Genomic DNA, 22503 nt, shown 5'->3' on the forward strand with positions numbered 1-22503 from the left:
TTCTGCCTGGCACCTCAAAGCCACCGGGCTTCTAAGGGAGGGTCCGGGCCAGCGCGAGGGAGGGGAGACTGCTGTCACAGCAGTCAGAGGAGGAACATCATCCTGGCCCCCCTCCCAGCTCCCGGAGACAAAGGGGGCCCTCCCTTCTGCTTCGGGCACTTGTTCGTTTCTCCTGGCTCCCGTCTGTGGCCGTCCCGGGGCTGCCGACCTCCAGAGCCAGCAGCAGGAACGTCAGTGGAGCAGGTCCTACGTGTCCTCCCTCCTCCGGGTATCATAGACACAATTCATGGGCTGCGGGCATTAAATTACTACTCTCGTATCCGAGGTCTCTGTGCTCGAGAGCGAGCCGTAGCGTGCTCAGTGTTTATAATCACATCTGCTGTGGTCGTAGCCTCCTGCGCGCGCCGGCCTCTTGCCGCCGTTGGATGCGTCTGTCCCGCTCTTGCTTAGTGGTCACAATTCTTCACTCACTTGGCTGGGATACATCCTCAAAGGCTGGTCTTGAGCACGAGGGTGAGGGTAATACAGTGAAAGCTTCTGTAGTAGAAATGGGGACAGAGTCTCTTTTCTCTGGCCGGGGGTGTTGGCCTTGCATTCATGAATTATTATTATTTTTTTAATGTTTATTTATTTTTGAGACGGAGAGAGAGCAGGGGAGGAGCAGAGAGAGAGGGAGCGACAGAAGTTCCAAAGCGGGCTCTGCGCCGACAGCAGCGAGCCCGACGCGGGGCTCGAACTCACGGACCGTGAGATCGTGACCTGAGCCGGAGTCGGACACTCCACCGACTGAGCCCCCCAGGCGCCCCTGGGATCATTTTCTGACTCCCCCACGGTCGGACCGCACCCTGACCGTATCCAGAATTTCTGAGCCACCCTCTTTCTTCTCAAACTGTTGGGAGGCGATGCTCTGTGTGCCTAATGTTTAGCATCAGGGAGGTGCCTTCTGCCAGTCAGGTTGTTGGTCCGTTCTGCCTGATTTTCTCTCTCCTTGTCGGTAGACATCTGCACCAGGCGGGAACGACGGGACTCCGTGTGGGGCGTGCTGGGCCGCTTCTGTGCAGATTTCATTCTGTGCCTCTGATCATTGCTCTGTCTCACTCGTGCCCCCTCCTTGGGAACATCTAGCCATTTTGAGGCTAGGTCCCTGTGCTCTCATCTCCGAGGCCACTCCTCTTCCCCCTCGTGTGAGTTCTACTTATTGGTCGTCTTCTGCTACCTGCTGGGAAAGCTCCAGAGGGATTTCTGCCATATCCCCGATTCCTTCTCTGTGTGTAACCTCTGCCTCTCACATCTCTTTCTCTCGGGACGCCCGTGTCCTCTCGCATCCTCGTGAGAGTGCCAGCGACAGGTTTCCTTACGTTTTCTTCAGGTTTCGGGGCTAAGTCCTTTTCAGAGAGAGTGCCTTTCTCTGAGTCCTGAGGGTAATGTTCCTTTCAACTCGGCTGCTGTGCCCATTCATGGCACCATGCTGGTTTTTTCTTCTAGTTTTCTCTGTGCCTGTGTTGGGCAAAGAGGAGCATCACCCAGAGCAGAAGGAGGGAGGGGTGGGTCTTCATAGCCCTGATGCCCTGCCCTCCTCATGGCCCCGGCAGGAATGTCTCTGCATTTGGTGCGGTCACGTGGTGTCGGCCAGACCGTCTCCTTGATGAGGCCCTCCAGCTCTGGTCTCAGAGAAGTCAGGACAAGTCACACACCCAGCACGCCCTGCCCCTCGGGTGCCATCCGCCCCTGCCAGGCTGCAGTGGTCGCTTACCAGATCCCCCAGCCCCTGTCACATGTTCACGGGGAGCTTTTGTCCCTGATTGGGAAAGGCTGATGCGGCCCATGGAACCCGTGGGCTGGACGGGGCTCTAGCGCAGGAGGCGGGGGCAGGGTCTGGACAGAGCACTTTGTGCAGGCGGGATCAGGGCGGTCAGCGCTCTGGCGAGGCCTCTGGTGGGCAGCCTGGGGCAGGAGCGGGCACACAGAGGCTGCTGGAACAGGGGGAAGCCGGCTCCCTGCCGCCGGAAGTGGGAGAACCCAGGCGGGGAGAGCACGGATGCTCTGGGGACAATGGGCTTCTTGGTGGGAGGCTCCCACCATATGAAACCTGCCCACGTTGCCTCCAGGCCTGCCCCGGGATGTGAAGGTGAAGGAAAATAATCCAATCAGGCCTGCTTGTCCTCAAGGACAAAATCCTCTGAATCCGAAAACGTCTTGGCGTGTTCTGAGGCCCGTGCGCGCCCAGGCTCTGAAAACCACCCCGGGAGCTGGGCAGGGCAGGGCTGGGCGTCCTCTGGTCGCCGTTTCTCCATGAAGGGATAGAGGCTCAGAGACGGTCACAGCTAGGTAAGTGGCCAGCCAGGGGCTCAAAGCCAAGGGCGTCCCCTTCTCGGTTCCTGTACCTTTCCCTGCAATAAAAGGAGGAAAAATCAGATCAGCCTCTTCCCTGTTTCCCTCCCTGTGCTTATTGTGTTGTGCCTTTCCGGATAATTGCAGGCAATTAGAAAGTCCCCAGGCCCTTCCTCACACACAACGTCCTCTCCCCATCACAGGGAAGACTGGAAACGAGCCATAAACTGATTCGCGTACCAGAATTACTCAAAATGCAACAGTTGGCCCCCTTTCTGCACACTTCTGCGGTTCTCCGCAGTGAGGGCCCCGCATCGCAGCCACGTGGCCTCGCATGCACCCACCGCTGTGTGGCCTCATCTGTAAGATGAGAAGGACGGTTCCCACCTCCCAGGGCTGTGGCGAGGACTAAATCTGCTAATGCTGCGGGACGAAGCTGGAGCTTCTCCGAGGCCAAAACCGGCAGTGTTATCCGGAGAATCCCTCCTCACAACCTGACGTGAGGGCGGACCCCCACCGCCCGCACACACACAGTAGGGCCTCCTTCACAGCCCCACGGCCCCCCGTCGTTCTCACAGTGGAAGATCTGTAGTGTGCGCCCCACCCCAGCCTGCTCCTGGCTCTTCTGCTAATGTCCCCAAAGCCGGCCGGAGCATCCTTGGAGCTAAAAGAACCCGAACGGCAAGTGAAACTCAGCAGGGCCGTTTCGGCCCTTGGAGACCAGAGGTGCTCAGCAAGAGGTGCTCACAGAGTCGGAATCTCCTCCTTCCCCCAGATGGTGGAGGGACAGGAGATCCGACAAAGGGCAGGCGAGTGAGCGGCTCGCCTGGGGTCCCCGGCACGGACTTGAGGTCCCTTTTTCAGCCTGTTCGGCAGACCCAGGCCCACACTGACTGCCCCCTCCTGCTCCTGCTCCTGGTAAAACGGCCTCTCAGGCTTCTCCACCCCGGGGGCTGGGGCTCAGGTTTGTCAGAACAGAGGGGAGGGACTGACGGACTCCACGGCGGGGGGGGGGGGGGGGGGGGGGCTCCTCTCCTCCCCGGGCCGCCTTGCCGACCACCCCTCCTACCTGCCTCCAACCCCTCCGGACCCACCACACCCGCCCCTCAGCCTCCAGCCCTCCCCGACCCCCCAGGTGACCGTGGCCAGCTCTTTGTTCCCTCCCTCCTTTGTAGGTCACCCTGTGGGTGATGAAGCAGCCCGCGTCCTGCGCAGGCAGAGAGGGCGTGGGCAGCGGGGACTCCCGCACGGGACGGCTTTTGTCAGGCTCCGATCGCAAAGCCGCCACGGAGCTAAACACAGGCCGCGTTAAATGGTTTGCAGCGCATCCACACGAGGGCAACGTCTTCCAGCGCTCAACGGGGTGATTTCAAAGACTGTTGGAGACGGCAGGAACAAACTCGCGTGACTAACTGACCGCCGAACACATGCACGTCAACCTGCTCTCCTAATTTTCTTTTTTTTTTTTATTTTTTTTTCAACGTTTTTATTTATTTTTGGGACAGAGAGAGACAGAGCATGAACGGGGGAGGGGCAGAGAGAGAGGGAGACACAGAACCGGAAACAGGCTCCAGGCTCCGAGCCATCAGCCCAGAGCCTGACGCGGGGCTCGAACTCCCGGACCGCGAGATCGTGACCTGGCTGAAGTCGGACGCTTAACCGACTGCGCCACCCAGGCGCCCCTCTCCTAATTTTCTAAAAATAAACTGTGTGAATGCATCGCGTTTTTATTTTCGTCTTCGCCTTCTTCCTCTGCCGTCCCCTAACTGCCACGTATTTCTTCTGCTCGGAAAGCAAGGCTAGACTTAGGTCAACGTCATCCCCCCACACGGTAGCCTTTTTGGTACACGGGGGGAGACATTCGCATAACATAAAATAAAACGTCTTAAAGTGAACAATTCAGTGACACGTAGCACATTCCGTGTTTGGACCCCCCGCCTCTGTTCCGTGCCAGAACATTCTCATCTCCCCAGAGGAGCCCACACCCACGAGCCACCCCTCCCAGCCCACCTCCCGCCAGCTTGGCCGCCTTCTGGATCCTTCTCTCTGTGGATCTGACTGTGGAATCCCTGTGTCTGGCTTCCTCACCCACCCTGGAGTATGTGTTTTCAATCCTCTGAGGACATATACCTTGGAAATACGTTATTCTCAAGAACCTGAACACCCTTCCTGGGGGCAAGGAAAGAATGTCAGTGTGATACGGGGCCTCTGGGACGGATGCCAGTCCCTAGGCCCAGCTCTGAGCACCTACAGGAACGTGTTCAGTCCTTGGGACGGCCCTGCAAGGCAGCGACCCTTGTTATCTCTGTCACAAGATGAGGACACCGAGGCCCAGGGATGTCAACTAACTCTCCCCACCTCGGGTCAGCCAGTAAATGGCAGACGCAGACTTACGGGGCGTCTGTCTGGAATCGAGGGCAGACGCGTGCGGGTCGAGGAGCAGAGCCCGGCTGGAAATTAAGAACGACTACCAACCTTGGCAGCTGCCGACGTTCAGAGATGGGCACGGCTGTCCCGGGTGGGAGTGAGCTCCCCGTCCTGAGGGGTATGCAAACAGAGGCAGCAACCCCTCGGTAGAACATCAGTGAAATGAGTCTGGTCTTGCTTAGATGGTGAACCGGGAGCCCTCAGGTGCGGGGTTTCCAGATCTTGGGGCCGGTCTGTGTTAGAAGAAGCGGCGGGTTGACGGGTTTCAGGTCATTTTTGGGCCACAGCCTTGTTGCCACCCGCTCAGCAGCTCTGTGACCCCAGGCTAAGCTTGGGTCTCCCCCCTCTCCCACCGGCACCACCATGGCCGGGTCGGTTTGTCATTTACCCCCCAAGTGAACGTGCCAGCCCCTACCTGGGGGCGCAGTGACGAGACAGACGGGAACCCCGCACTTAGGACTTCTCCTTCTGTTGGGGCATCATGGTCAGGATTAGACATGAGGCTGACAAGCGGTCAGGTGTTTGGTCGATGGGGTTGATGAGGGCCCAGGCGGTTGAGCGTGGGGTTTCCATAGCGACCCACACTGCCTGGAGTCACCTCTACGAGGGCCCCACGCTGGTGCTCACGGCTGGTGCTCGTGGTGGGAGGACAGGACAGGACAGGGTGAGATGCAGGCTGGGCTCTGACGTGTTTGTCTGCCTCCCATCACTGTCGCTGCGCCTCCCTTCCTGCCGAGGGAGGGGCCTGTCCCCCCAACTGGCTTCGTGGAGCAGGGCCGGCCTGTGCTGAGGGAGTGCTGTCTTCCTGCCTGCAGGACTAGCTCGGGGCCTGTGCGGGGATGGTTTTTTTTTTTAAAGAATCAATTTGTCACCTCAGTAGCAACAACAACGTACAGATGGATTGCCTCTCTGTAACAATAGAACACTTTATCGGCCTTTAAAACCAATTTCTTTAACTGTAAACAGTGGCTCTGCAGGACTTGTCAGAGCCCCTGGGGACAGAGTTTCTCTGTCAATCCGACAGCTCCCAGCATCCTTTGTCCTCTGTCCCAGGGCCCCCAGGGAGGGGGCGGAACAGGCATTCCAGTGGGGACTGCCACCCAGCTGTGTCTCCCTGAGGAAGAAAATGGCTTGTTGGTGAAAACATCTCCTGTGGCCCCAACACGCTTTCTCCTCTCTCAGCAGCCGACCCGTCACGCTGGAGCTGGCTTTGAGCCGAGAAGTGTCTGGGGTGAAGCTGGCCTTGGGTTTCTTTAGGCCGATTGAACATGCTGAACCAACTCTGGGTTGTTTTACTATTACTATTATTATTATTATTGGGAGGAAAGGATATATTTTAACTTAGACTCTGAGTGTGTGGAAATCTCTCCGTGTTTCCGGGGTTGTTGGGCTCAGAGCCTGGGGTCGGCTGCCCATTTGAGGAGCACCCGAGGAGCCAGCTTTCCAGGGAATTCAGGGTCGGTTTGGTGCAAAGGGAGCTCCAGCCGGAAACCCAGTTGGGAATCTGCCGACGACAGTGAGAATGAGGCTTCGTCTGTGCATTTGCACGGGCTTGCCTTGTGCACAGACTCACGACCGTCGTGGCGGGGCAGAGAAGTCCCTGTGAAGGCACTTCATCTCCCATCTTGGAAAACTGGGGTCGGACGTGCCTTCAGTGAAGAGCTAGCCTGGGGTCTGGCCCTGGAGGAGGAGGGAGTGGGCACAGAGACTGACACATGTTGGTTCGTTCATTCATTCATTCATTCATTCACTCATTCACTCACTGTGCAGTGTGGTGAACGCTCAGACAACAGCGTGGCCAGGACTTTCGCATTTTGGCTTCTTTGTTCTGCTTTTTATTTTTCTCTCCAAGCACGGAGGAGATGACAGCTGACTCAGCCCAGGTTGGGACACTTCACAGAGGACGTGGAAATTGAGTTGGTCTTCCAGAGGCTGTTAGCAATTCAGAACAACGTGGATAAGCATTGTGGGCCTGGGGAACAGCATGTGCAAAGACACAGAGGGCTAGGCGTGTGGCCTGTTTGGGAGATGGCGAGACTCTTGGTGCACCTGGTGCGTGACGGGGGGGGGGGGGCAGAACCGTCCAGCAGGTTAGGTGGGATCGTAGCCCCCTCCCCCACCCCGCCACCGCACGCATTCCATCCGGGGGGCCAGTGAGGAGGCCACTGTAGTGGCGGGGGTGAAATACAACCTGGAAAGTGAGGACGGAGAGGGTGGTGCTGGAGGCTGTTGTATGGGCGATGACAGCCGTGGTGGCCATGTTGGTAGTAATGGGGGACTGTCATGGGCACGTGCCCTTGCCATGAGCATGCTTCTCAGCACCTTGCAGGCAGTAATACTCAGTGACCTATGTCGTAGGAACTACTATACCCCCCTTTCTACAGATGAGGAAACTGAGGCCCAGAGAGGCTAAAGTGAGGTCACACAGCTTGGAAATGGCAGAGTGAGATGTGAACTCGGACCGTCTGGATTCATCTGATACCTGGACCCCCCCAAACCACGAAGATTCGGCCGATCCGTTTGTGAGCCAGGCGGAGGGATGGTGTCACTGCAGGGGACACGGAGGAACAGGGTAGGGGAGCATTTATGCAAGAAAGCGGGAGTGACGGCGGTCACCGCTGTCTCCAGGGTCACGTCTTCAGCACCAGCGGAAAAAGGGAAAGAAACGTGTTATCGGGGCGTGCGTCCCACGCGGGGGAGTCAGCCTCACTTATCAAGAAAAAAAACATTACACCGAAAACATGACCTTCTCGGGCGATTTGTCCCAACATTAAATAATGACTAATTTGAATTTAAATATGTGGCAGAAAATTATGCTCGGATCCCTTCTTCTGGAAAGGGTTCGGGCTGATTGCTGAACAAAGTCATGCATATTCATAGCTGTGCTTTAATCTTGCCAGTTGGATTCTCTGTGTTATTTGCTAACTTGGACGGAGAGGCCTGGTGGAAATTCAGGGCAGGGAGGTGTGAATCAGGGGCGTGAGCAAAAGTTACCGCAGGCCCAGGAAAAGCACCGGCCCCGGAGTCCGGGGACTGGCTTCCCCGCTCAGCTTGGCGTTCGGCTTCATATTTGTATGCGGTGTGTAGGGCCCCTCGTGGAAGGCTCACGGCCTCTCAGAGCGGTCCAGGCGCTAAGCCCAGGGCCTGCACACAGGCTACCCGACGTGGCAGACGGATGATCCCCAGTGATCCCCGTGGCCCAGCCCAATCCACGTGGGTCCCAAAAAGCAGACACTGTTTCTAGGCTTTGGTTAGAGGGAGCCTGAGTGCGGGACAACAGCAGAGCTGTGCGACTTGGCTGGCTCTTGAGGTGGAGGAGGGGCCCGAGTGCAGCCTGGCTCATTAAACGGGGACTCCTGGGCCCAGGGGCCCGCTGCGGGGCTGACCCTCGCCCCCTCTCAGGCTCTCGCCTGCAGAACCCTCTGGAAGTCTGGCTCTTGAGGATTAAAGGTGACACCGGGTGGGGTTAGCTTTGGAGAAAACGCATCCCCACCCTGCGGGGCTCTCTGAAGCAGCCTTGTGGCCCCGATGGATGCCTAGGGAGGCCTCGGAGCCGGTGCGGGGGCGCTGGGGGGCCCCCACCGCAGGGAGGGGATGGGCCCTGTTCTTCCTCGGCCTGCTTATTTATCTGGGGCCCATGTGAGCCGCGATTTTCGCATCTCCGTGCTTGTGTGTCAGCCTCTGGGGCACATCTGAGGCACCTCAAAGGATTATATGGGGCCATTTCAGAAAAGCCCAGCAGGCCGCGGGTAAGGAATAAAAAAACCCTTTAAACTGGCAAAGCAACCAGGACGCCGGCCTGGCTTTCCAGCCCTACGAGCAGCCTGGAGCTTTTTCCCTTCAACGTTTCAAAAGATCACCCTCTGGTTTAGGCCACTCCACAAAGTCCCTTTCATTTCCTCCAGGGCTCTGCTGTTTACAGCGGCCCCGCGTGTTCATTATTTTGGGGGGCTTTACCAACAGGCCGCTTTCATCAGGCCGTGGCCGCTCTCGTTAGTATTAAAAAAAAAAAAAAAAAGGCACAGGCTCTCCTGGAATTCGCTGGTATATTTGGAGCCCCGCAGGCCTGTTCCGCAGCTGGCTTACCAGCCCTGTGACCCTGGCAGTGAGCTGAGTCTCCTCCAGCCTGGGTGTCCGAGTTCTCTGAGCAGGAGAAGGCGATGGTGCTTACCCGCACCCAGGTGCCCTTTCCGTGCAGCTCCTCGGGTGAATGCACTCCCCGCCCCGTTACAGCAGGTGCTGCCCCCTGGGAGAGGAAGCGACCCTGAGAAGCTTCCCTCTCCCCACCGTCTCAACGGCTGGGAAAGCCAAGCCTTGCAGAGCGCGAAGGCCCCGTTGGCCTGGATCCCGGGGGGGGCCGGGTGGAGCCGAGCCTTCGTCGGCCCGCCGCGGACACACAGCATGCGCGAGACGGGGTCCGCCGACGTGTCCGGGTGCTGGGGCCGCAGCTGAACTTGCCCAAGGCCCAGCGTACCCTTCCTAGAATATAACCCCTAGTTCGTAACATTGTGAGGATTTGTTGAGTGAATGAACGAGTGAGTGAACGAATGAATGACCAGCAAACGAAACGTCTGGCTCCTGGTAGGCATTCGATAAATGCTACTCCAAAGCCAATGCCAGTGAGGGGCCGCTCTGGTTACCTACCGCTGCATGACGGCCCCAGGCGGAGAGTGGACAGCAAGCGCGGACGTGGGCAGTGACTGGCAGATGCTCTCATTGCCAATCAGTAGCAGAGCGCTGGAGCTGGGCAGTTGTGACTCCTCGTACGGAAACCGCCCAATTTGGAGTGAGTGACAGTGTCATTATGGCGAGACAGACCCCCGTGTCCCCCTGCGCCTCCCGGGAGCCTGCACAGAACACAGGGCCGCTCGGGGCTCCCTGCTCGTAAACCAGAGCGCTCTTGTTGCGGGAATGAAATGGGCATTTATTGAAATCCTTCCCGGGGCGCCTGGGCGGCTCAGTCGGTTGAGCGACCGACTTCCACTCAGGTCACGATCTCGCGATGCGTGAGTTCGGGCCCCGTGTCGGGCTCTGGGCTGACGGCTCGGAGCCTGGAGCCTGCTTCGGATTCTGTGACTCCTTCACACTCTGTCTCTGTCTCTGTCTCTGTCTCTCTCTCTCAAAAATAAATAAACATTAAAAAGAAATAAATACATAGATCCTTCCCGACACTCTCCACTTGGAGGCAGGTTTTAGTTCATTTTTTTCAGCTACCCTGGAGCATGTCTGCCCGTAGCCAAGCGAGGTCCAGTGATAAAATAAAAGACGCTCAACTCCTGCCTTCAAAATGCCCCGGTCTCTAGGGAAATAAAACAAGAATGAGAAGGGCTGGATTATCGAGATCAAGGGTGCTGGTCCCCATGCCAGTGCTGTCCTACCGGCTGTGTGTGTCAGCCTCTGAGCCTCAGTTTCCCTCCCAAGTATAAAACAAGGGTGCTCGGGGCGCCTGGGTGGCTCAGTCGGCTGGGAGGCCAGCTCTTGATTTCGGCTCGGGTCACGATCTCACGGTTTGTGGGACTGAGCCCCACATCGGGCTCTGCACTGACAGCACAGTGCCAGCCGGGGATCCTCTCTCCCTCTCTCTCTGCGTCCCCCGGCTTGCTCTTGCGTGGTGCTCTCTGTCTCTTAAAAAAAAACAAAATAAGTGTGCTTGTCGACCTTGGTGGCTGTCCTACGTGTTTGCTTCCTGATGCGCTGTCTGAACGTGGCCCTGAGTGGGAAGTGACAGGAATGCATTTTCAGGAATCACAGAATGAAGGAGGCCCGTCCCTCCTTCTGCCCAGGTGCCGTGGCCACGTGGCTGGCCCAAGGAAGGCAGACTTCTTGGTCGACCTGAGGGCCCCAGGCCAGGCTTTCTCCCCTCACACGCTTCTGCCCTGCCCGCTTCCAGGGTGGGCTCTGGGGCGGCGAGAGATCAGAGATCAGCGATCAGCAGGGTGGGATGGAACTTACTTCTGCCTGCAGGAAATACACCTTCCTAGGACAGCATGCTGGGCCCTCGTAGAGACTGTGTGACGGGGCAGGCTCCTCTCCCTCCTTCTCCTCTCCCCGCTCCCCTCCCCAGGTTTGGCAATTTGCTATAACGACTCACAGAACTGGAAGAGCCAGCTTCACTTCCTGTTACCGGCTCATTATATACAGAATACAACTCAGGCTCCAGTCCCTCTCCCCTCCGGAGATCAGGGTGTGGGGCCTCCCAGCCTTGGCCTTTCTGACCACCGGCCCCATCCTGAAGCCCCGGGGCCCCCAGCCCCCAGTCCTCCCAGTAGCACACAAAAGACGTTCCTATTCCCTCTGGAGATTTCAGGGGTTTTAGTGGCCGTGTGCCAGGAACAAGGGGCAAGGACCAGATGGGTGCTTCCTACAATCCACATTATGTGATCGTCCTTGCCCTAAGGCCTGGCACTTGCCAAGTGCCCAGTCCCAATTTGCTGCCACGATTCTGTGACACACTCTCTGGTGGTTGTTCTACACGGCTGAGATATGGCTCCGTTCATTGTAGCATTCATGCGCTCGCGGGCGTTTACTCAACACCTACTAGGTGCCAGCTGTTACCTGGCTCTTACAAGATGGGGCAGCCAGCCCGTCCCCGCCCTCGCAGGTGTCACAGCCTGGCATCTACGCCCCCCCGGGCCTGTGGGGGAGCCTGGACCCGCCCCGCAGCTGCCCCCTCCCCGTCACATGGCATGGGGCAGAAACCGGGCCAGTTATTCAGTAAGGTCGCATGATTGCAAATAGGGTTTTCATTGGCCTGAGGCAGCATTCCCGCTGGCGAACGTGACCCGGCAACACGCTGGATTTTTCGGGGCGGGGGGGGGGTCTACTGCTCTTGGCAGACACAAAACAAATCCACTTGGGATTAAGCAGAAATAGGATTATTAAAGAGTGGGCTTGTAGCCTCGCACGGACGTGCACAGACGTGATTGCTTGCTGCTCAGGAAGGGGATACGCGAGGGTTCTGGTGGGAGCGGCCCCGCCAGCTTGGTGGGCGAGGCGGAGGCCCGTTACCGTCTTTCCAGGAGGAGTGCGGTCTTCCGGCTGCGGTGCAGACAGCCTGCTTGCGACCCGGGTCGCTTTTTATAGAGACTCGCCAGACCCGTGTGTCACGCGCCGTCTGCACAGCGCCCTCGGTGCCAAGACTCAGCTCTCTGACTCGGGGAAAATGCTGTTTAATTAACCAGCTCAAAAGACACCCAATTATGAGGGAAATTGGGCTGGAAGAACCCGTTTTTTTCCGATTTTTCTCTCCTTCTGTGCCGAAACCCATTCCTCCGCTCCAAGACCAGCTTGTTAATTTTTTAATGTAATTTTAAGTGGATGTTCTAGGAGGAATGCGCGTTCTTCTGGAAATTGGCTGAGAGCCGCGTGCTTGCCTCAGCACCTCACGGCTCACTGGGGATGGCGGTGTCCCCATCAGGGTCTCTCAGGCTCCAGTGGCATTTGCTGAGCGCCCGCCAGGCCCGGCGCTCGGCCAGGGTCTTGGCCGTCCACTCCCACGCGGCCCAGCTTTCCAGGAACCTGCCTCATGCTGCTGGAGCACCTCCGTGGCACAATCTGCCTCCGTTGAGCCCTTTCGGTGAAGGAGAGGCTGAACCCCTTGGGTTCAGAGCCCCTTGGGTTGAGAGCCCCTTGGGCTGGGGCAGGGGAGGTCCTGTTCTCAGAAGGTACCCTGGAAGGGGACCCCTGCCTCCACCCTCCTGGAAGGGCCCTCACCGTCGCGGTCCCCCACCCTAGTCTACCAGGAGTCACCTGCAGTCATGCACCACCCCAGGCGGCTGAGCGGACGGGCACGGGCAGCCAGCACGTAGTGGAGTGTGGGGACTCCCCCGCCAAGTGAAGAGACCCCCCAGGCCACCATGTTCAGGGGGTGAGGGGCTCACGGGACACCCTGTGGATTTTAGGAGAGTAGGGGCTCAGCTCTGACTCTAGAAAATCCCCGCAGGGAAGTCCAGGGAGGCTCGAGGCAGCGTCCCATGGAGAAGGAGGCACTGTTGCCCTGTGCCTGGGACTGACTCCTGTGTCAGATGGAGAGTAAGTCAGGGCTAGGGAAGGAGACGCTTGATTTGAAGATGACTGCGGGGGTGGGGAGGCCATTGCAATAAGAGAGGGGCTGTTACAACAGAGGTGGGGACTATGACAACAGAAGAGGGGCTGTTGTAGCAGAGGAGGAGCCATAACCATAGGGGGAGGAGTCGTTAGAGCAGGAAAGGGGCTGTAACAATTGGGGAGGGGCTACTACAATGGGGGAGGGGCTATTACAACAGGGGAGGAGCTATTACTATGGGCGGGGCTATTACGGGGAGAGGCTATGAATATAGAGGAGGGGCTATTACAACAGGGGCGGGGCTATGAATATGGGGGAGGGGCTATTACACGGGGAGGACTTGTTACAACAGGGGAGGGGCTGTCATATCAGGAGGGGGTTAATTCAGTGTAAGATCTGGAGCGTCTCAAAGGTAAGGGGAAAGGTGTTTCCTTTAGGGAGGAGCACACAGGGTGCAGGGCTGGATGGGTCATGAGCAGGGGGCATCTGGTTTGTGCCCACTGGTTCTCAGGAGGGCTGTGCAGTGGGCTCTTGCCCACCGCGGGGCTGGGCACAGTTGGGCCTGTTGCGGGGGGGGGGGGGGGAGGCCCGACTAAAATCGGTCCGGCTCACTACCGGCATTTTGTCCAGCCGTCCATGTGGTCCAGTTTGGCTAATCTTTTATGAGCAGGGAATGGGAACCTGGAGGTCCGTGCCTGGCCTGACGCAAGTTAACAGGGGCACGGGCACAGCTTGTCTAAGTCCACAGGGCAGGGACGTCGTGCCACAGCTCTTTGCTGGAGCACAGGGTGGGGTACTTAACCTCTGGAGTTTCTGAGAGCACGGGGCTCAGGTGAAGTCCCACACTGTCAACTCAGAGCAGGTCACAGCCACCACTGTCCTGACTCGGATCAAGAAGTTTCCACGGGGTCCACAGGGAGAGCTGTGCGCTCACCCCAGAGGCCACGTAGTGTGGGCTCCGCCTTGCTCGTCCATGCCCCTGGTGCAGTGCTGTGCGGCTGTGCAGGGGGCTCCTAAGGGGCTCACCCTGCAGCCAGCCCGGCGGGACCCCAGTAGGGGCACCACATAGAGCCTTCCTCTGCATCGGCAGCTCCCGGATCAATCTGGGGACTGATCAGCTCTCCACACTCTGTTGCGACCGTGTCTCAGGTGGGGTTGAACCAGGCCCGGTGCACCCCAGGCGAGCCGAAGATATGGGGTGCCAGATAGGCATGCCGGGGAGCCCTGCTACATATGGCAAGGCACACGGGCCGGCTGTTGGCGGGGTGGGGAGCACGTGGTAGAAGGCAAGAGGCGGCCCAAATGCTGATACCCCTGGCTTCTGCTTTTCTGGCACCAAAACATGTTTCCTGCCAAGCTTGCTTAAGCTTTCTTCACGAAAACCTTGTGCGATGGTTTCTTCCACTCTCCGAGATATTCTTAAACTTCTCAGAAGCCGTGTGTGGAAGCCACTGCAGGTCCGCCCAGACCGCGACTGCCTTGGGAGCGGACGGTGGCTGCGCCCTCCCCAAGCCAAGTTAATGTCGAGCTGCACTAGGTCCCACGGCTACGGTCGTTGCTGTGGCCCGTGGAGCCCCTGTGAGGCCCCGTGGGGCCGCTGTGGGGGCCCGCGGGCTTATTGGTTTTGACGGGCGCGGCATCGGTGCCCTTGCAGGCTGTGAGACTGAAGCCAGGGTCCTCCGGGAAGGCAGCAGAGCAATGCTCAGGGCTCCGCAGAGACCGGGAGCCTGGCTCACCCGGGTCCTGGCAGCTCTTGAGTCTCTGAGCAGGACTGTCGGCTCCCTCGGGGGGGGGGGGGGCCGGCCAGCAGGGAGAATCTGAGCATGGCACCGCCCTCACCCAGCATCTCAACACCCCGCCCCGCCTGGGGAGGTGCTGTGAGTCCCCAGGGAGACAGGTGTGCTGCTGCAGCCTCCAGGTGGAGAACCGGATAACCCTAGACCCCACACTAAGCACCAAAGCTACCCAAGGCCATGGATCCCGTCGCCCCCCTTGCTGCTCCCTCCGGACTGCCCCCGCCCCCCCAGATCGCACACATCTCCTCTGTTCACCCTTCTGTTTGGTACCTCTCGCTGTGGTCCTGGTAGAGCCTGGGAGCAGAGCATCCCTGGGGAGAGACGAGAGAGGACGTAGGCAGGGCGTAAGGGGAGTGGGGGCTTCGCTCTAGAGCTTAGCGGGCAATCTGAGAACCACGGTGAGAGGTGGGTGAGGTTTCCTGAATGTTTAAATGTAGGAGGGGTTTTGTGTGACCTTTCTTTAATGCGGTCCTAACTTGACTGTCTGGTGTACCGGCTTCCAGTAGCTGTCATGACAAATTAGTACGAAGTTGGTGGCTTAGAACAACAGAAATCTGTTCTCTTACAGTTCGGGGGTCAGCAGCCTGAAATGGGTTTCACTGGGCTGAAATCGGGGTGTCTGTGGGGCTGCACCCCTCACGGAGGCTCTTGGGGAGAACGTGCCTTGGCCTGTGGCCCCTTCTCCATCTGCGCGGTGAGCAGTAAAACAGCCTAGCTGTCTGACTGGGACCTGTGTTTGCATTGCCACGCCTCCTTTGCTTGCATCGCCACGCCCCCTTGTTTGCGTTGTCACGCCTCCCTCGTTTGCATCGCCACGCCTCCCTCCCACACTCTGACCTTCGCGCCTCCCTCTTGCAAGGACCCTGTGATTGCATGATGCCCACCAGATAATCCAGGATAATTTCTCATCCCAAGATCTTTAATTAATCACATTTGCAAAGCCCCTTTGGCCATCTAGGGTAATATATTCACAGGGACTGAGGATTAGGGCATGGACATCTTTGTGGGGTGTCGGGGGTGCGGGTGGGGCATTATTTTGCCAGCTACACAGGTGAACGTGGCCTGCCTGAGTCCGTAGAAACCGGCTTTTTGACATAGTGTGTGGTGTATTATCCTGAACGTCCCCCAAGCACCGAAGAAAATGTGTGTTCTTCAGTTCTCTATTGGCAAGAACGCCCCAGGTATACCCTTGGATGGAGCTTGGTAATACCGTAGTTCAAGTCTTCTGTCTTGTAACGGATTTTTGTCTGCTTAACTGTTGTCTCGAGAAGTGTATTCAGATTTCTACACCGAATGCAGCTTTGTGACTTTTTGGCTTGAAGTTCTGTCGACCTTTGATTTGTTTACTGTAGGGCTTTATTCCATTACAAGATTAAAACGTTACATATTGTTATATCTTTCTTGTAAATTGAATCTTTTATCATTGAATTAGCAAATGTTCATCCATCTGGCAATGATTTTGCTTGTGTGTGTGTGTGTGTGTGTGTGTGTGTGTGTGTACTTTTCACCTAGTCCCAGGAGCAAGGTAAAAGTAGGCAGGTTTCTGTCTACACTGTGGATTTATCTCCAGTTCTCACACCAAACATGGAGCTCTCTGGCCCCAGCTTCAGGCTGAGGGCTTCCTGTTAAACTCCCTCTCTTGGCTTTGTCCCCTGACCCCCAGGCCTCATGCAGTCATCAGGACAGAGAGCCAAGATCTCCTGTTAGAAAAGGGTCCATTTCATCCATGAATCACATAAAAAACCCAAGCCAGAGTGGCTTAGCTAAGACAGAAGTTTATTAGCTTGTTTCTTTCTTATGAGCAACACGTCAGGTGGTCAGTGCAGGGCTGAGGGTCTTCGTTATGTTTCACTCTGCGTGGCTTCTGTTCCCAGGCGTCCTCACAGTCCAGAATGGCTGCCGCAACACCGGGCATTGTGCACATAGTCCAGTTCTTGAAAAGGATAAAAGGTGTGGAGAGCGGCATGCTGTCATTTTAAGGAAACTTCCCGTGTTATTGTTTCTGTGGCAAGGATTTCAATGTTGTTTAGTCTGCCCTCTTGCCAGTGAAACGGAGTCTGCCCAGGTGGACAATTCTGGATGATTTGTTATTTCACATCTGCTCTGTTCTCCCGTTCAGTTGCATTCCTCGTGCATTTGGCAAGCACATGTGCTTCTTGGTGGGGTCCTGGTGGGGTCCAGGTCAGGGGAGGGGCAGGGAGGGGGACTCAGCTGGGTCGCATGGGTGGGGAGGCGGCTGCTAGCAGATGAGGCCGTGGAACCACCTGAAAAGCCCAGGAACAACCCTCGGGGAGGGGTCTCAGTGTGGACGGTCTGGGGGCCGGTACCAGCAAGACTCAGGTGCAGAAAGAACACACGAGGGGCACCCAGGCTGGGGAGTGGGGTGCCCCGGGGCCAGAGACGGGGAGCTCTGGCGAGAAGTGGTGGTCGGGCCTGGCCGTGTGAGTGGGGTGCAGGGCTCGCCTCCTCCCAGGCTGCCAAACTCAGACCCGCACACCACCGTTCCGGCCGCCGCCCCCTCTCGTAACAATTTACTCTACACAGCTGGGCTTCAGCGCGTAGGTAGAAAGATCTGGCGACTCAGGTGTGCGACAGGGGTTAGACCAGCGAGGGCCCCCTTCACATCACAGACCCCGCTGCTCTTTATGACCCCGCTGGAGAAGAGGCTCGGGTCCTTTCAGCCAGGGGTGAGACCCGTTCAAGCCCGTGTGACCGTGGATTGCATTTTTTGACTATTTATTAAACGATCGTCTCTGTGGCCTGGAGACTCCAGGGCTTGTAATCCAAGCGTTAAGAGGGCTCCCTGGCGTTCTGGTATCTCATTCTGACTCTTTGCTCGCGGCTTTTCGCTGGGACTGGTTGCTTCCCAGATCTGCAAGGTTCGTTTGCCCCGGTGGAATTTTCCAGCGTGCCTCTTCCAGGCGGCAGAGTTCTAAGAAGGTGGAGCCTCTGCACTTTCTCCAGGACGGGGAGATGGGTTCTTTAGCCTCGGATCTCTCCTCGGGTCCTGCTGGACGGGCCGCATCTGGCCCCCCCCCCCCGCCCTTTCTTCTGCAGGAGGGTGTCGTAGCCCATGGCGGTGTCACTAGGAAGGCGAGGACAGAGCTGTTGGTGATGACCCCAAGGGTAGCATTCGCTGGCACATGGTGGGTGTCTCCAGTCACACTGTCCGTTAAAGGTTAGGGGGGGCCCTGGGGCTGCTGGGGATCCCTTGACCGCATCCCCGAACAGACGGGGTACGGCCGGGGCCGTCTCTGCCCTTTGGCCCCTCGTGAATCCTACACTCCCTACTGACTCTTCCCTTGAATGAGTGTTGAGCTCAGAGCCCAAGACCCCCAAGACCAGAATCAACCTTCCTGCCACTTGGTCACCAACAGAAAGCTGTGCTGACAGCTCTGACCTTTGTATTTTATTTTATTTTTTTATTAAAAAAAAAATCTTTTTTAACGTTTATTCATGTTTGAGAGACAGAGTGAGAGTGGGGGAGGGGCAGAGAGGGAGGGAGACACAGAATCCGAAGCAGGCTCCAGGCTCCGAGCAAGCAGTCAGCACACAGCCTGATGCGGGGCTCGAACCCACCAACCTGTGAGATCATGACCCGAGCTGAAGTCAGACACCCAACTACTGAGCCACCCAGGCGGCCCTGACCTTTGGTATTTAAAATTTTTTTAAATATTTATTTTTGAGAGAGAGAGACAGATGCAAGCGGGGGAGGGGCAGACGGAGAGGGAGACAGAATCCGAAGCAGGCTCCAGGCTCCGAGCTGTCGGCCCAGAGCCCGACGTGGGGCTCGAACTCACAAACCCGTGAAATCATGACCCGAGCCAAAGCCGGACGCCTAACCAACTGAGCCACCCAGGTGCCCCCTGACCTTTGGTATTTTAATTGACTGTATAGGGTGACTGCAGATGGACACTTAGGAAGACGTGGGTTGCCAGCCTCAAAACCGATCTGTGTTTCTGGTATCATTATGGGTCTTCCGTTGACCTTTCAATAACGGAAAGAAAACTTGTGTCCAGCACTTAAACATTTGGATTTGAGGCAGCTAACTCCTTGTGCGTGTTCATGGGGACGCGCTCTGATCTGGAGGCAGGCGTCTCGTGGTGAGGTGGAGAGGTCACTTGGGGAAATTCTGTCCCCCTCTCCCTGCTCAGCCCATGTCACTGTCCTCCATGAAGCACCCCTCCACCCTCCTGCCCCTCCGGCCTTGGTACCGAGCATTTCCTGGACACCTGCCATCACGGAAGCCACCTTGCATCATCCTTAACGACAGTTCCGTGTGCAAAGCATTCACATCCCCATCACACAGACAGAACTGGGGCTTGAAGAAGGAAGTGACTTTCCCCCAAAGAACCACATCACAGGTGGATGTGAGATTTCAACAAAGTCTCTTTGGCTCTGCTCTGGGCCACCCTGTGTCACCAGGATTTTTGGAGCAGGCAGGATTTCAAGGCAATGTAGGTCCCCATGTGCAATTAGGGGTCAAGGCTCGAGCCCGCCCGCTTCTGGGTGCAGACAGAGACGACGGGGTGGGAGCCTTGCCCCCTTGGCCAGAAAACCCAGCCCCTAACCCACCCTCTAGATGTCAGCCCTGATCCAGGACCAGATCTGACCACATCTCCACCCTGCCGCAAGCCCAGGGGCCCTGGCCTTTCTCAGCCTCCCCTTTGGCTCCACACTTGGTCAGGAGCTGGCCTTTGAGGCCCCCCAGTGGCCTCTCCCAGGACAATCTGCATTTTATACGAAGGTGGGTCCTTCCTACGTTGGGCTGTGAATTTGTCCTTTCTTCTGTGAATTGGTGGTTAAGGATAGTAGCTTTCTTTTAACAACATCCCTTGGAAAAATAAAAGGCTAGTGGGCCCCCCCTTATATTCTTGTAAACTGTGATGGTTGGCCCGTGGAGGCTGGAAGCCTGGGCACAGAGTCCCTCTAGCCCTGCGCGTGCCACGACCTGCCCCGGGCACCTTCACACTGGCAGGCCCCCAGTCACGCCTGCCTGCCCACCTGCCCTCTCCCCGACCCTCCTGGCGAGGTCCCAGCCTTCCACATTGAACTCAGCTGTCATTACATCCAGAAAGCCCTTCTGATGGTGCCCCGGGGACTCAGATCCTGCTCCTCCGGGCTCTACCCCACAACCCCTGTGGCTGCTTCTCCAACCACATCCTTGCCCCACTTTGTCATCAAGGGCTTCTGTGTTTTTAAATATTTATTTGTTTTGAGAGAGAGAGAGAGAGAGAGAGAGAGAGAGAGAGTCTGTGTGTGTGTGTGTGTGTGTGTGTGAGAGAGAGAGAGAGAGAGAGAGTCTGTGTGTGTGTGTGTGTGTGTGTGTGTGAGAGAGAGAGAGAGAGAGGAGTCTGTGTGTGTGTGTGTGTGTGTGTGAGAGAGAGAGAGAGAGAGAGAGAGAGAGCGAGCAAGCAGGGGAGGGGCAGGGGGGAGAGGGACAGAGAATCCCAAGCGGCCTCTGTGCTCAGTGCAGAGCCCAACGTGGGTCTCAAACTCACAAACCGTGAGATCATGACCTGAGCCGAAATCAAGACTCCGACGCTTAACCGACTGAGCCCCCCAGGCGCCCCAATCAAGCAAGGGCTTTTCTTCTTCTATACGCTGAACTTCTGGAGGGCAGGGAGCATGTCCTGCTGTGTGTCCTCAGCCCAGGGCAGCACGTACGTGACCGGAATGGAGGCGTCAGGGCCAGAGTAGCTGTGGGGTTGGGCATGGGCTCCAGAGCGGTCAGGTCACCGCCCCGTCCACTCAGGACAAGCTTGGGGACGTAGATGGGGTGAGCTGGCTTGAGGGGCTCTGCCAGGCACCCTCATGGTGACCATGTCTCTTATGCATCGCTGGTCATGCCCCCCACCGGCCTGTTTGGACGGACGCCGTCGGCTCGAAGACAAGCACCGTCTGTCTCCGACTTTGTATTTTATTTTTGGCTAATGCAACTTGGCATTTTATTTTCCTTCATTACTTGTTGTGCTCGAGGCGAAAGCTCCAGTAAATCTGTGACCGTCGTCATCCGCAGGCCTGGTTTTCAATCCGAGGCTGATGATTAGCCCACTCTTGCGCTCTCCCCAGACTGCCTCCTCGGGGCCCCCGGACTAATTATGGCAAGGTGGGCTAACCGAAGTTCCGTGTCGGGACTTCTCCGGAAATCTTTCGAGCCCTGAAAGTGCAGAACATCGAATGTGTTCAGAGGATGCGGTTAGCTGTGTCGGTGGGGGTTATGGGAGAAGGGGACCTTAGAGGGCACGCATACTCCCCCACCCCACCGCCTCAGCCCTGCGTGTGTGTGTGTGTGTGTGTGTGGTGTGTGTGTGGTTTCTCAGAGGTCTTGGGGTGAAGGGGGGTGGCTCAGGCCTGGGAGGGGAGAGGGCGTGGAGACAGGACGGGGCAGCTCTCCCAGGTGAGGGTGAGATGCCCCTCCTCCTGCACATCCCTAGGGCCCCCAAGCCTTGTCTTCACCGTCTCCCTGCTGCCCTGCCCGCCCCCACCCTGTCCAGCCAGTGTGGGGTCAGGGGAGCGGCTGGCCTCTCCCCATCTCCTGAGCCCCTGTGTCTGCAGCAGGTGCACACGGGCGGGGAGGAGGCTGTCGTCTGCGGCCCGCGGGCCCTCCCGAGACCCAGGCCTGCGGTGCCGTCCTCTCCCCCTTCCTGAGAGTCCCTGCAGGACCCGGACCCCCGCCCCTCCCCCCGCCACCGCCTCAACTTCAGCTCTCCATCAAGGGCCCGGTGTGCTGGAAGAAAGTGCTATCAGTAATAACCCTTCACATCGCTACAGCGATTTCCAATTTACCGTGGGCTTCCACATCCATTATACCGTTTAATCCCGCCCCACGGGTAGCCGCCAGGACGAGGGAGCTAATACAAGCTAAGCTCTGGTACAGGGCCTGCCCCACCGTAGGCACCTGCAAAAAAGACAGCTGTAACTCTAGGGGTGGGGAGAGGGAGGGGAGGCAGGGGGAAGAGGCAGGAGGACAAGCATGGGCAAGGGGAGGAGGGGGAGCGGGGAGCGGGGAGCTGTTCTCCCAGGTGGACTAGGACCGAGGCCAGCAGCACGGGCTCTCAGGCCAGTGCTCCCTGTACCCGAAGGCAAGGCCCTTCCTCCCACCCCTCCCTCCCAGAGAGGAGCCATGGGTTCTGTCAACCAGGAGGGCAGGTCCCAGGGCCAGCCGGCCCTGGAGACGGTGGGGTCACTGCACTTGGAAGGGGGGTCTAGCATTCTGGGCAGAGGGAGTGCTTGTCAAATGAATGAACAAGCACTGGGGATGCCAGGCTTGGCCAGCTTCCTGAGAAATAGATCTTTATTCCACTTGAAGGAGGAAAATGTATTAATTGATGCCCCATCTCTGCACACACACAAAAATGCAAGGGGACTTCTTAGGCGACCTGAATAACCCAAAGAATAAGACAGAACAGCGAGGATTGAGGACAAGGGGAGGCAGTGGACAGCTGCTCCATGGGGCTCCTGAGTCCAGTAATCTCATGCTGTCCCTTAGAGGCCACATGTTCCCACTCAAGGAAGGTGGGAAGTCATGTCCTCCAACGAAGGGGCAGTCCAGGCCTGATACCTCCATAACTCTGAGGGTACCCAAGGAGCACATGCATCCCACATAATTTCATAGGAAGGGCCCTCAGGAAAACTGCTTGTGGAAATATCCCAGGCACTGGACAATGGGAGTCCCTCCAATTCCATACCCGTTCCTTGATTTCCTAGCACAAGCTACTACTCAGCACGCAGACGTGAGGCCCTGAATGCTGGGTCTGGACTCTGCCATCCTGAAACTTGAAATTCACCCATCTACTCAACCATCCATCCCTCTCTCCATCCACCCTCCATCACCTGCCAATCCATCACCCACCAGTCCATCCATCCATCACCCATCCATCCATTCATCCATCCATCCACCCA

The 22503-nt window shown here is 57.5% G+C and overlaps 1 protein-coding gene and 1 long non-coding RNA gene across 2 annotated transcripts in view; one reads left to right on the forward strand and one right to left on the reverse strand.

Annotated features, from left to right (window-relative positions):
• SORCS2 (sortilin related VPS10 domain containing receptor 2) overlaps positions 1-22503 on the forward strand; it is a 276069-nt gene that overhangs the window by 152224 nt on the left and 101342 nt on the right. The gene's annotated exons all lie outside the window — the stretch shown is intronic.
• LOC121038794 (uncharacterized) lies at positions 11912-13010 on the reverse strand. Its single transcript, XR_005794506.1, has 2 exons — positions 12508-13010; positions 11912-12328 (listed from the first exon to the last, which is right to left on the reverse strand). It is a non-coding gene; the product is annotated as an uncharacterized LOC121038794 (long non-coding RNA).

The sequence above is a fragment of the Herpailurus yagouaroundi genome, unplaced genomic scaffold (genome assembly GCF_014898765.1).
Source record: "Herpailurus yagouaroundi ecotype Mexico unplaced genomic scaffold, PumYag 28, whole genome shotgun sequence".
Classification (NCBI taxonomy): Eukaryota; Metazoa; Chordata; class Mammalia; order Carnivora; family Felidae; genus Herpailurus; species Herpailurus yagouaroundi.